The sequence below is a fragment of the Macaca fascicularis genome, chromosome 12 (assembly GCF_037993035.2).
Source record: "Macaca fascicularis isolate 582-1 chromosome 12, T2T-MFA8v1.1".
NCBI lineage: Eukaryota > Metazoa > Chordata > Mammalia > Primates > Cercopithecidae > Macaca > Macaca fascicularis.
In genome coordinates, this window is record NC_088386.1 from 118,394,992 (window position 1) to 118,409,432 (window position 14,441).

The window sequence follows — 14,441 nt, forward strand, 5'->3', positions numbered from 1 at the left end:
TCTTCCAAATGCCTTAGTAAAGAAGCTGGTGTTGTGCCCACTGCAAGGTGAAGTTATAAGTTCAGACTTCCCCAGAGTTACCTGGCAGGTCCAGTGTTGGTCCCAAGGCTGGTGACGACACCCAGACCCTCTTATCCAGCAGTATCCAGCCTTTTTGGCATCAGAGACCAGTTTCATGGAAGACAGTTTTTCCTTGGACTGGGCAGGTGGGGGGATGGTTTTAGGATGATTCAAGCACGTTGCCTTTATTGTGCACTTTATTTCTATTATTATTACATTGTAATATATTAATATAATGAAATAATTATATAACTTACCGTAACGTAGAATCAGTGGGAGCCCTGAGCTTGTTTTCCTGCAACTAGATAGTCCCATCTAAAGGTGATGGGAGACAGTGACAGATCATCAGGCATTAGATTCTCATAAGAAGTGCACAACCTAAATCCCTCGCATGTGCAGTTCACAATAGGGTTCGTGCTCCTATGAGAATCTAATGGGGCCACTGATCTGACAGGAGGTGGAGCACAAGTGGTAATGCTCGCTCGTCCTCTGCTCATCTCCTGCTGGTTCCTAATGGGACCAGTCCATGGCCCAGGGGTTGCGGACCTGCTCTCACGTTCTGTTCATATTCATTTATCTCAATCAGAGCTGGCTGGAGCCAAGAAAGGAAGTCTCCAGCTTGTGTACAAACCCCTGTGACTTCCAAATTATAGAGGACTTGGTGTTACCTGTGTGAGATGGGTTAGGGAATGGTCCCTCTGCCTCAGCACAGTGACCGTCATGAGTCATGCCTGTCCCCAGGTCATTCTTTATTTCTTCAGCAGTGTATCTCTGAGCTGTGGCCCTTGAGAGGCCTTAAAGGGTATGCTTGAAGCTTTTGCACATCATAGCAGGGAGATCTTGGGTCCTCAGGAAAACAACATAAGCAAACATCGTAAGCCCAAGAAATTCAAGCAGGTGGTGGCAGGGAACATGGTCAACACAGATGCTTATTTGTTCAGGTTAAGGAATGAGCAGGGTAGAGAGAGGTCCGTGGGGATGGGGTCTCCATGCACCCCAGCAGAAGTGAGTAGGGAACTAGAAAGGCTCTTGGGTGACAAGACTCATGTTAGAGCAGAAATGAGCAGGGAGTAAGCAGGGAGTTAGAAGACTCTTGGGTGACAAGACTCATGCTCACGTTAACACTGGTCATCCGATGGGCTTGTTTGCTGTCGGGGTCAGCTGCTGGATCTCCTGTGAGAATGGGTGGATGAGGAAGTGAAACGCAGCAAAACTGGATCTAGACAGGTAAAAAGCTAAGCTCAGTCAAAAGAATGGTCTGAAATAATATTTAGGGACCTAGAGAAACGCTCACAATGTAATAATGCTTTAAAATTTAAGATTTTCCATCTTAATCACAATCACAATTTCATTAAGATACATACCACCACTTGCACTCACGATTACGCATAGTAAAGAGACCACAGGGAGTGTTCCAGAGGATTATCTGAGGGGTGGGACAATGGCAGTTTTGATTTTATTTTTATATAGTTTTTGAACTTCTATGATGTTCTCAAGTAAAACATGTTAATCAGAAAAAAAAATTGATAATCAGATAATCAGAAAAAGAAACAAAAAAAATTCTCAGAGCACAAAGCAAGCAGGGTTGGAGGCAGTCTGGGTGGGAAGGACCATTGTTCCCACCCAGCAGGGTTTTCTTCTTAATGTTCTTTCATGTGTGTGCACCCAACTTCAAAGCTTTTCCTGAGTTTATTATTGTGACGAATGGCTCTAAACTTCCTCAGCGACAGCCTCCCATTGGAGAACTACAGTTTGAAAATGTGACGGAAATTGATGAAACTTCTCAAGAATGCCTGGTGTAGACAAGACTTTAGGAGGTGTGAGGAGACGGCAAGACTCTCTCGAGCAAAATGTCCTCCCCCTTCCATTCTGTCCCCACTTAGTCTGTTCCATCCCTGCCTAATCACGGATATCCACTACCACATGTCTGCAGTCACCCCAGGGACTGGGATGCATCAAGAAAGGAAAATCCTTCCCAAGCCCTGTCTTTACCATCTTGGATTCCTTTAGAGCTCTGAAAAGCAAAGGGCTGGATTCAAGAAATGGGGAAGAGACTGAGCATAGCAGCCTGTAATCCCAGCATTTTGGGAGGCAGGAGGATTGCTTGAGGCCAGGAGTTCAAGAACATGGTAAGGCCCTGTCTCTACAAAATATAAAAAAAAGATATAGGCCGGGCGCGGTGGCTCAAGCCTGTAATCCCAGCACTTTGGGAGGCCGAGACAGGTGGATCACGAGGTCAGGAGATCAAGACCATCCTGGCTAACACGGTGAAACCCTCTCTCTACTAAAAAATACAAAAAACTAGCTGGGCGAGGTGGCGGGCGCCTGTAGTCCCAGCTACTCGGGAGGCTGAGGCAGGAGAATGGCATAAACCCGGGAGGCGGAGCTTGCAGTGAGCTGAGATCTGGCCACTGCACTTCAGCCTGGGCGACAGAGCGAGACTCCATCTCAAAAAAAAAAAGATATAGTCGGTCATGGTGCCACAGAAGGGTCTCTTGAGAATTCAGCCCAGTCTGGGCTACAGAGTGAGACCCTGTCTCTATTTTTAAAAAAAAACGAAAGAAAGAAATGGAGGGGTAGCATGAAGATACCGTTTTGCTTCAGCCTCCTTCTCCATGTACACATGCACCTACTAATATGACTGTCTTGAAGGAAAATTCCAAGCTAAACATTTTGTGCCCATTTAGCCCAAATAAATAAAGAGGGAAGTGGGAAAGCCCTTAGATAAAACCACCTTGACTTCGGTGATAAATTTGTCAGACTTCAGTTTTGTGTTTTTTGTGATTTACCTATTTGCTTTTAAAATCTTGGTACATAAAAGATTATCAAAGAAAAAACTTTGTATGTGCCTAAATAACTTTCTTACATTTTGGCCATGTGTTTTAATGCTTCAGAAAATGCGTTTTGAAGGGAGGTAGGGATGGGTGAGGACACGCTGCCAGGTTAGGATAGACTGAATCCACCCTCCCAAGTTCTGAATCCTGTACGTGTGTGTTGGGGTGAGGGGAAATGCCTGGATGAAAATAAGTAAACTGAAGTTTATAACACTCCTTCTCGAACATCATACAGCTCTTCCAAATATCATTTTGATAAGTTAATGTAAATGAATCAGAAACATCTGCCTGCCAAATGCCCCCCGCACATACAAGGACTTAACAATTAAATGGAAAAATGTTCGGTTCAATGTGTTTCAGGTTTTAGCGGATCCAAGATGTTTTGAAAAACAGTTAAGTTCTTAAGACATTTTGATTATTTAAAGGGCAGCTGGCTCTCCCACCCTCTTTAAAAACGGCAGTGGTTATTTCTGTTCTTTGTATCGATGCCAATTTTATTGTCTGTGGAAGAAATTCTCTAGCAGAAGTTCACATCCCTGGTCTCTGAAATGATGACTGCAAATTGCTGTCCTATCCAGATAAAGGCTCGCTTCTAACCCTCTCCTTATGCTATGCCCAGATTTGGTTCCTAAGCAAATGCTGTGTCCTTCAAGTACAGAGGTTTTCTGTTTTTTGCTTTTTTGAGACAGGGTCTCACTCTGTTGCCCATGCTGGAGTGCAGTGGTATGGTCATGGCTCACTGCAGCCTCCACCACCCAGGCTCAAACAATTCTCTCGCCTCAACCTCCCAAATAGCTGGGACCACAGGTGTGTGCCACCGTACCTGGCTAATTTTTTAATTTTTTGTAGAGACAGGTCTCACGATGTTTCCCAGGCTGTTCTCAAACTCCTGGCCTCAAGCAATCCTCCTACCTCATCCTCCCAAAGAGGTGGGATTACAGGTGTGAGCTACTGAACCCAGCCCAGGCACAGGGTTTTCAGTGATGATGAGGCAGTGTTTTTTTCTAGTTACAAGACCCTTTTCTAGAGTCAAGAAGAGCATTGTTGCCACCATGGGTCACTGTCTCACAGTTTCAAGAATTTCTTAATTTGTAGTCCTGGTTCACCTTGAGGAAAAGGAAGAAAAGATGTTAGATGTTCAGAGGATGAGCTGAAATATGATAGATTATCAAGAGGAAAACAGTTCAAATTGTGTAAAAGACTACAACTGAAATTCCACTGTAAAATCAAAGCCACATTGGCCTCAGTCCCCTCAGCCCACCCTCTTATCCTTGGACACAGCAGAGGGATCCCGACAAACGCCCAGTATGCGGGTGACAGTGATGAGTGTGCAGTTCCCTATCAAGCTCTCTGACTCCAAGAAGTTGTCCTTACATTTTATTGATGTGCAGTTTCGCCATCCTGAAATTTTAATCACCTGAGTGCTGCTTAGACATCGGCTAGATCACCCAACTTGTAATTCTATCTGCATTTGAAGATGAAAGAAGAAACCCTTGTGCATTTTTGTTCCTTCTGTTTTCCCCTTCAAGGGACACTGTCAATCTTTCTTAGGCTTCCTGAGTAATCATCATTTAATTTTCTTTATAGGTTGGAAAGTCTCGATTCTCTTTAAAAAAAAAAATGAGAGTAATTAAAAGTGACGGGGCCAGGTTAGTAAATAGATTTGTGAATTCAGAGCACCATAGGTCTCCCTCATGGTAGAAATGATGCCATTTCACCCCAGTGGCTTTTAAGTTCAGAACTGGGAATTAATGATATTTTCTCACCAAGTTTAAGAAATCAAAAAACAAAAGAATTAAAGCAGAGCTTCATCCCACTGTTTCAGAGCCAAAATTTGTTTTAGTCTCACCGGAGTAAATCCAGCTGTGCTCCCATTTAAAACCCTCCCCTGGCTTTCTGCTCCTTCCAGCCTCAGTCCCAAGTCTGGGCCGGGTTTCACGTCTGCTCTTGACGTCATCTCCTCTCTGTCTCTTTCACATGGGTCCCAGCAAGCAGAGCTGCCTCCTGCTCGGGGCCTTTCACTAAGGGTTCTCTCTCTGACCTGCAGACCCCCAAAGAACCAACGCCTCTCCTTATCCGGGGCTCAACTCAAACGGCTCCTCTGTGGCGAGCATCCCCGGACACACCTAGATCACTTTGTAGCCCATTATCCTGCTTTAATTTCGTCATAGCACTTATTGCTAAATGAAGTAGTCTTGCTAGCTGGGTGTGGTAGCTTATGCCTGAAATCCCAGCACTTTGGGAGGCCAAAGGAGGAGGATTGCTTGAAGCCAGGAGTTCAAGACCAGCCTGAGCAACATAGTGAGACTGCGTCTCTACTTAAAAATAATAGTTAAAAATAGTCTTGTTTATTGTCAACCTTACATCACTGAAGCATACACAGTGAATGAATGTTCTATGTAGACAGGACCCCTGTTTGGAAAAACTTTGCTGTTTACAACTCTTTAAATTTTTTTTAGATGGAGTCTCACTCTGTCACCCAGGCTGGAGTGCAGTGGTGCAATCTCGGCTCACTGCAACCTCCACCTCCCAGGTTCAAGCGATTCTCTTGCCTCAGCTTCCCAAGTAGCCGGGACTACAGGTGCGTGCCACCACGCCTGGCTAATTTTTTGTGTTTTTAGTAGAGACAGCGTTTCACCGTGTTAGCCAGGATGGTCTCGACCTCCTGACCTCATGATCTGCCTGCCACGGCCTCCCAAAGTGCTGGGATTACAGATGTGAGCCACTGCGCCTGGCCTTCAATTTTTTTTTAAATGTTGGGCATTGCTTAGTGTGTACCTGGTGTGTTAACATGCTAGTTGGTGTCTTCTACTAACTTGGAGGGAGTGTTTATTTTTCAGCGATTCCATCTCTGTGGTGTGTGATGACATGCTGCCAAAGCCCAGTCTTTCAGAAAGGAGCAGTGGAATCAAAACTTTAAGGGATAGGTTCTATTAAAAGAAGCACCAAATTTTTTAAGATTTGCCTTTCCTTGTTTCTAGGCTACAGAGGTGAAATTCTGGCTGAAAGTACACTGAGTATAAGAATCAGCTAACAAAGGCTGGGTGCAGTGTATCACCCCTGTAATCCCAGCACTTTGGGAGGCTGAGGCGAGCGGATCACTTGAGGTCAGGAGTTTGAGACCAGCCTGGCCAATGTGGTGAAACCATCTCTCTACTAAAAATACAAAAACTTATCCAGGCGTGGTGGTGCATGCTTGTAGTTCCAGCTGCTGGGGAGAAGGCTAAGGCAGGAAAATCACTTGAACCTGGGAAGCAGAAGTTGCAGTGAGCTAAGTTCGCACCATTGCACTCCAGCCTGGGCATCACAGCGAGAATCCGTCTCAAAAAAAAAAATCAGCGAACAAGACAACGTAGAGTTCTAGTCCTTAATCTCCCTTCGGGGACATCACTCCAACCTTGGAAGGAATTTTTTGGAGGAGGCCCTGGTCTTCATAAATGGCTATCAATCCACAGACCATAGACTGATTCCTGTCACCATCCACAATCCCAAGTACCCAAAGATGTTCAGGCCTACCTCGAGAATGATCTCAGACAAGCATGTGACATGTGACAACCCTCAGAAGCTGATGAGAATGAGTGTGTAGGCCTATTTAGGTCAAATGTAGATTATTCCAGAGGTAGCTAAAAATGACAATTTCCTAGCCAGGTTGGGTTAAAAAAAAAGTTTAGAATTTCCGGAAACCATTGATCTTAATGAGCTTCTCCCCTTTTAGCTTTTATTTTCAGAAAACATAATGACAGATGTTCCCTGCAAAGGCCTGAGAAACGTGTTTCTAAGCCAGGATTCTGACAATAGTGCAAAAGTCCTTCTTAGGAAAACATGGTTTGGTCTTTTTGGTATTGTGATGCTCTGAGAAGTTAGGAAAGGCTTTCAAACTTCGTTACTCCTTCTTAACTAATTTCTGATTTGTTGTTCCAGTATTTATGTAAACCTCTCTCAAATCAAGGCAAGAAGCGCGGTAGCGTATTTCTTTCGGCATCATCAGTCCGTCATTTGATCAGGCTGCTGTCTCAGGGGGGCATGTCTTACCTGTGCTTTCCCTTTGGTACTTTCTAGTGTTGAGGTGCTTCTCTGGACTCAGTTCCTGTGTGTGGACTGTTGCAGGATCCTCCATGGAATCTGCTCATTGTTCCCCTCTGGTTTGTCACCGGCATTTTAATCTATCACATGGATCATGTTACTTACTCTCTTAATGCCAGTTGAGACATCCTCTAATCCTGAGGATTAAATCTGAGAGCCTTACTTTTGTGTTGAAAAACGCTTCACTGAGGTGTTCTTGATCCTAAAGCTACTCACAGTGGTGTCCATGAGCCAGCAACATGGCAACATCAGCATCACCTGCGCTCCTGAGAAGTCTCACCCCTGCCCCAGGTCAGCTACATCAAAATCTGCTCATTAACAAGATGCCAAGGTCATTCGAATGCATATTACAATTGGGAAGTGCTTTCTAGAATCCTCACTGCTACTGTCTCCACCATCCATCAGCAGCAGCAGCCGCAGCCATGTCCTATTGAGACATTTCTTTGCCTGCTCTGATTTGAGTACCCTGCACACATCATCAACACGATCTTGTTTCATCCTCCCAAAGTCTCTGTGTGCTATGGACTATTATTATTCCCATTTGCAGGTGAGGAAGCTGAAGCTCAGGGAGATTAAGTCATTTATGTGAAATTATCCAGGTAGGAAGCGTAGGCAGCCTGAGTTCAATCTGAGACACTTCGCCTCCGGCATCTGTTTCCCTCTCCCCTAGGCCTTCCCTCTTCCCTGCTGGCCAGGTCAACTCACTCCGTATTCATTTCATTTGCTTCCATCTAGTCAGTCTGCAAAACTCCAAAAGCAAAGCCACTGTGGAGGGAAGGCTGCTTCTTGGTGTGTTCTGTAAAAGAGTTTTGGATCTTAACATTATTTAAAATAAGACTGAGTTGTACCCCGTGTAGATTTTCTCTCTCTCAGCCCCAGAGAACAAGCTCTTTCTGCCGCTTCCAATTAAACTGGATGGCTTAGAGTTGCAGAATACCATCCCCCGCCCTGCCCAGATGTGACCTCCTGGCTCTGTTGAAGTGGTGGAGTATCTTAGACGTGACCTTTGGAAGAAAATGTATTATTTACAGCTCTAATCTGAAAAAAGGAAAAAGAGGAAGTAATATGACCTTGCAATGACATTGGTCTACAGTTGATCAAATTCTTTAAAGACCTCAAGGTCAGAATAGCTATAGCCTGTGTACTTGAGACCAAAAGTTAATTACAGGAAGGTGATATCTGGGGTCTAGAAGAGGTTGAGATCAGTGATTTTCAGACTGGTTACTGAACTGCTCTGCTCTGAGAGGATGCTCCCTCCAGAGAAGGACTGGAGTGTGGGGTTGTCGTGGGGCAAGGTGGAGCTGGCCTCAGATAGAAGTTTGGTGGACCATTCTTCATTTTCAGCCAATTAGTATAGTACTTTAAATCTTATATTATTTTATATAGTAGGCCCTACGGTAACATTTTATTTAATGAGCCTTTCCTTCCTTGTAAAAAAAAAAAAAAAAAAAAAAAGTACATTAAAAAGCAACTGAGCTAATCCTTCTCCATTAGAAGGATTTGCATTCTTTGCAGTTGAGGCTGTTGAGGCTCAGAAAGGCAAATTGACTCCCCCAAGGTCACACGTTGTTTTGACTGAAAGCTATTTCTTGTTCCTCCTTTGAAAGCTCTAAAGCTGGGCTGGCTGCCAAGTCTGCTGGGCATTCGCTCCTCTGCTGTCTGGATCAGCCCTTATTATATCCAGTGGCACTGACCTGGGTATATTTCATTTGCATTTAGGACTCCTTTGTGTGTGTTTGGAAAGCAAAGCGCTGTTCAGGTGTTCATTGGCAGAGCTTAGTCAGTTAGTCATACATTCTGAGTGTTCTTTTTCTTCCACCATGCAGTCAATCTGCATGCCTCCCCTTCTTCCCTGGTTTATTTATACATTGAAGGTAGCCTTGCACACGACGCTGAATACTCCAATATCAGCAAGATAGAGTAGCTTTTCTGCAACCACAAGGTGAAATGGCTGAAAAATCTCATTTTAGAAGAATGTGCATTTAAAGAATTTACGACCTAAAAGGGAATATGGGGTTGGGAGCCTGAGATAATAAGGAGCCCTAGGAAAACCCTTTTTTTAAAAAAAAGCTTTCAGAAAAGTAAACCAATAAATAAGAACCACTCATGAGGAGTATATATATATATTTTTTTTTTGCAGCTAGTAATAATGGGTATGTGGGTAATTTTCATTTTATCATTTCTTGTTTGTCAGACACGTCTTCATTTGCTGTGTGACAGATGAGATGCATGCTAAGAAGCATTTTCTTTCTTTCTTTCTTTCTTTTTTTTTTTTTTGAGATGGAGTCTCGCTCTGTTGCCCAGGCTGGAGTGCAGTGGTGCAATCTCGCCTCACTGCAGCCTCTGCCTCTCCAGGTTTCAATTCTCTGCCTCAGCCTCCAGAGTGGCTGGGACTACATGTACCCGCCACCATGCCCAGCTAATTTTTTGTATTTTTAGTAGAGACGGGGTTTCACCATCTTGACCAGGCTGATCTTGAACTCCTGACCTCGTGATCCACCTGCCTCGACCTCCCAAAGTGCTGGGATTACAGGCATGAGCCACCACGCCCTACCGAAGCATTTTATTTCTAAGAGTGGCTCTCCTCAAAGCCTGCCATCAAAGCCTGGGCCATCAGCTCAGGTAGGTAGCTCAAGTAGGATTCTGGAACTTGGTTTCATTGCTCTCAGCTTTTACTCCTCTCTTCTCTAGCATTCTATTTTACCTACCATTTCCAACCACCATTTCTTCCTTCTCTAATTGTTCCCAGTGGGACCAACACACACACTGGAACTGAAATTCCTACTATTTCCAAAGATGTATTGAAGTCACACACACTGAGATTTACTACAAAGGAAACTTCTTCTAAAAAAGACAAATACTTGTTGTTTTATGTTTTAGTGCACCATTATTTACAATAGCAAAGACGTGGAACAAACCCAAATGCCCATCAATGACTGACTGGATAAAGAAAATGTGGTACATATATACCATGGAATACCATGCAGCCATAAAAAAGAATGAGTTCATGTCCTTTGCAGTGACATGGATGAAGCTGGAAGCCATCATTCTCAGCAAACTAACACAGGAACAGAAAACCAAACACCACATGTTCTCACTCATAAGGGGGAGTTGAACAATGAAAATACATGGACACAGGAAGGGGAACATCACACACTGGGGCCTGTCAGGGTGTGGGGGACAAGGGGAGGGAGAGTGTCAGGGCAAATAGCTAATGCATGCGGGGCTTAAAACCTAGATGATGGTGAAACCCTGTCTCTACTAAAAAATACAAAAAATTAGCCGGGCGTAGCGGCTGGTGCCTGTAGTCCCAGCTACTCCGGAGGCTCAGGCAGGAGAATGGCGTGAACCCGGGAGGCGGAGCTTGCAGTGAGCCGAGATCGCACCACTGTACTCCAGCACTCCAGCCTGGGCGACAGAGCAAGACTCCACCTCAAAAAAAAAAAAAAAAAAAAACCTAGATGATGGGTTGATAGGTGCAGCAAACCACCATGGCACATGCATACTTATGTAACAAACCTGCACGTTCTGCACATGTATCCCAGAATCTAAAGAAAAATTTTAAAATAAAATTAAAAAGACAAGTACATGTTGTTGTCATGCACGTCCATGTGAAGAGACCACCAAACAGGCTTTGTGTGAGCAATAAAGCTTTTAATCACCTGGGTGCAGGTGGGCTGAGTCCGAAAAGAGAGTCAGCAAAGGGAGATAATAAGGGTGGGGCTGTTTTATAGGATTTGGGTAGGTAAAGGAAAATTACAGTCAGAGGGGGGTTGTTCTCTGGCGGGCAGGAGTGGGGGTCACAAGGTGCTCAGTGGGGGAGCTTTTTGAGTCAGGATGAACCAGGAAAAGGACTTTTACAAGGTAATGTCATCACTTAAGGCAAGGACCAGCCATTTTCACTTCTTTTGTGGTAGAATGTCATCGGTTAAGGTGGGGCAGGGCATTTTTACTTCTTTTGTGATTCTTCAGTTACTTCAGGCCATCTGGGCTTATACGTGCAAGTCACAGGGGATGCGATGGCTTGGCTTGGGCTCAGAGGCCTGACAGCTGTTTTATTTAGGTACATCTAAGCCCCCAAGAATTTAAAGGGAAGTATTGGCTCTCAAGCTATTCAATCATGTATACAGAGAAATTACCTAAGAAATCCTTGAGGTGTCATCTATATATGCTGATATTTTAAACTTCACCTTTGGTTATTCTGTTCCTGAGAAGAGTTAGAGAATAGTTAGATTTTCCCTCAAAAAACAAATTCCTGAGAGATTGTAAAAAAGCCTGTCTAAAGATGTCAGTTAGTGATATGTAGCGCTAAAGCAGTTTGCTGTCATTTTTGGTGGTCTTTTCAATTGTTTACTAGGATTAAGATATTGAATGTGGTCTCCGGCCGATCTCTAGAGTAGGGAAATGATTGTTGCTGAGTACTTATCATGTCATATACCACTTGGGTGTCATGAAATGATACCAGCGAGGGGTTCGTTACAGTTTGGCAAAATTTATCCTTGTAAAGATTCAAAGCTGGAAAGATTAGCAGGTGTATCTGGTAGCTGGTGGGCTAAAGAGGAGCTCTTTATAGGGTGTGCCTTAAGGTCAGGCCTATTGGATTGTATATTTGTACACAGAACCTGCAGAGATTAGTCCTTACCTCAGGCAGTTCATGATTCCACTCTAGAGAGAGGCATTTGTCACTTATTTGTCTCAGACCCTTGTCTTTGTTTTGCAAATGCAACCATGATATCTTAGCAGAGAGGTGAAACTATACACTTCCTTATCTAATTCATTTGTGCATTATTGGCATTCCTGTTTAGGATGGATGTATTACCATTCTCTTTCATTCGAATTCACTTGGAAGTAAAGTTTATCCCTGATGGGAGACCCCTTTTTAGATTACACGTACTTACCCCTGACCAGTAACTGTCTCCCGGTAGTCCTGTGCACTGCTCGGCTTGAGACTGAATTCTTGTGCTTTTCATGACTCCTTTGGATGAATCTAGATCCATTCCCAGAGAGCAGTGTCAACTTTCCCTCAGGGCTGTGTGGGGGAGGTAGAGATGCTGGAACAAAACTGCGAACCTCTTAGGGAGGTAAAAGAGAGGAATGCATGCTTGATAGCCAATAGTGTCAGGTACAGTTATGTTCTTGCAGTTTCCAAGGTCATTTTTTTTTTTTTTTACTTCTCAGGTATAAAGTACTCTCAGCCTTTTTTAAGGCCTTAAATACAACAATGATCCTTTAAAAATTTATTCCTCCAAATTGTACTCTTCCCCGCTTCTGCCATAAGAGCTTGTTGAAACAGACATCACACCTGGCTCTTCCAAATATGCTTAGCACTTAGCACAGGTGCTGGACATCATAGGCACAGAATGAATATTTACGGAATAAATACATAAACAAACATAGCTTGTTCTCCGAAATCCCCTGGGATTCAAGAACCTCGGACTTTGTGTAGAGTAAAACAAAACAAAACAAAAATCCAGATCTCCAAGAGTCTTGAGAAAAATCTCCCTGTAACAGGGATGCCTCTTCTTCCCTCCTGTTTTAGTGTTGGCATTTTGCTTTGATTTTATTTTATAAAGTTTATGACCACCTTAAGTAGCATTAAAATTCTACTTTTTAGTTTCATGTAACAGGGTGACTACGTTTTGTTTTTTAAGTTGTTAACATACCATAATGTAAAGGTGTGTACCATATTTTTTACTAGATTGCTGATTTTCTGTTTTAACTCCCTAAGTCTGTCTTTTCTGCCCACTACCAGGATAAGCAGGAAGAAAAGGATGTTTAAAAATGAGAATGCATTTTAACAGGTCTCGTGTGTACTTTCTGATAAGTGTTTCTCAAACCATCATTATGATGGGTTAACTTCATTAGACCCGTTTAAAAGGTGAATTTATAAAGTTCGGAGGCAAGTGATTTTTCTAACATCTTTGTATTAGTTATCTATTGCTGCTGTGACAAATTACCACAAACTTAGTGGTTTAAAATGCAAATTTGTAATCTCCCAATGGGTTCTTCTTGCTGCACAAATAAAACCAATTCACTGAGACAGTTGTATTGCAGTTGAGAAAGAATTTAATTAATGCAGGGCCAGCTAGCCAAGTGGCAGACGAGAGTTTATTACTCCCATCAGCCTCTGGGTGGGGGCCACAGGACCAGTGGAGTCATGAGTCATCATGGGTCCAGGTAGAGTCAGTTGGTCACCAGAATGCAAAAGTCTGGAAAACATCTCAAAAGACAAATCTTAGGTTCTGCGATACTGATGTTATATGACGATGATGACGATACAGGAGCAATTGGGGAAGTTACAAACCTTGTGACCTCTGGTCACATGACTCCTGGGCAATAAAGGAATTGTAGAAACATAAGCTGGGGAACAGTGGCTGGTTGTCCTTTAACCATGCCTACGTCTTAGCAGAATTCAGGCCTCTCCCAAAATTCTAATATTGTGGCCTTTCATTAGTCTTACAAAGGTGGTTTTCATCCCCCAACAGGGAGCAGACCAGTTTTATGGAGGGACTGTTATCATCCTTGCTTCAAAGTTAACCTAAACTAAAGGCCAAGGCAGGCAGATTACCTGAGGTCAGGAGTTGGAGATAAGCCTGGACAACTTCGTGAGACTGCATCTCTCTAAAAATACAGAAATAAGCCGGGTGTGGTGGTGCACTTCTGTAGTCTCAGTTACTTCAGAGACTGAAGCAGGAGAGTCACTTGAACCTGGAAGGCAGAGGTTGCGGTGAGCCAAGATAGTGTCATTGCACTCGGTGCAAAGCGAGACTCTGTCTCAAAAAAACAAACAAACAAACAAAAAATAAAAAATAAACAAAATTAAACTAACCTAAATTCCTCCCATGGGTAGCCTGGCCTACGCCTAGGAGTGAGCAATTACAGCCAGCCTGTGAGGCTAGAAGCAAGATAGAGTCAGCCAGGCTAGACGTCTTCTCTTTCATAATCTTTGCAAAAGCAGTTTCAGATTTATTCTCTTATAGGTCAGAAGTCCAAAGTGGCTCTTATTTAGCCAAAATGAAGGTGTCACCTGGGTGGTATTTCTTCTGGAGGCTGGAGGGAAGAATCTGACTCCTGCTTTCTTCCAGCTCCTAGAGGCTGCTATCCAGATTCCTTGACTCACGGCCACTCTCTCCATCATCAAAGCCAGCAGCTTAGCATCTTCAAATGGTTCTCTGACTTTGACCATTCTGCCTCCTCCTTCCATTTCTAAAAAAAAAAGAAATCCTTGTGATTAGGTTGAGCCCACCCAGAAAATCTAGACTAATCTCCCCACCTCGAGATTATTAATTTGAGGCTGGGAAGGAGAAGGGATGAAGAGAGGTTGTTTAATGCATACAAATATACAATTAGAAGATATAAGTTATAGTGTTCAATAGCACAATAGGGTGACTACAGTTAAGAATAGGTTATTGTCAGGCCAGGCGTGGTGGCTCACATCTGTAATCCCAGCACTTTGGGAGGCTG

General features: G+C 43.5%; 1 protein-coding gene across 3 annotated transcripts in view; it reads left to right on the plus strand.

Moving 5' to 3' along the window:
• The window catches only part of SGPP2 (sphingosine-1-phosphate phosphatase 2), a 145,904-nt gene that overhangs the window by 37,273 nt on the left and 94,190 nt on the right, over positions 1-14,441 (plus strand). The gene's annotated exons all lie outside the window — the stretch shown is intronic.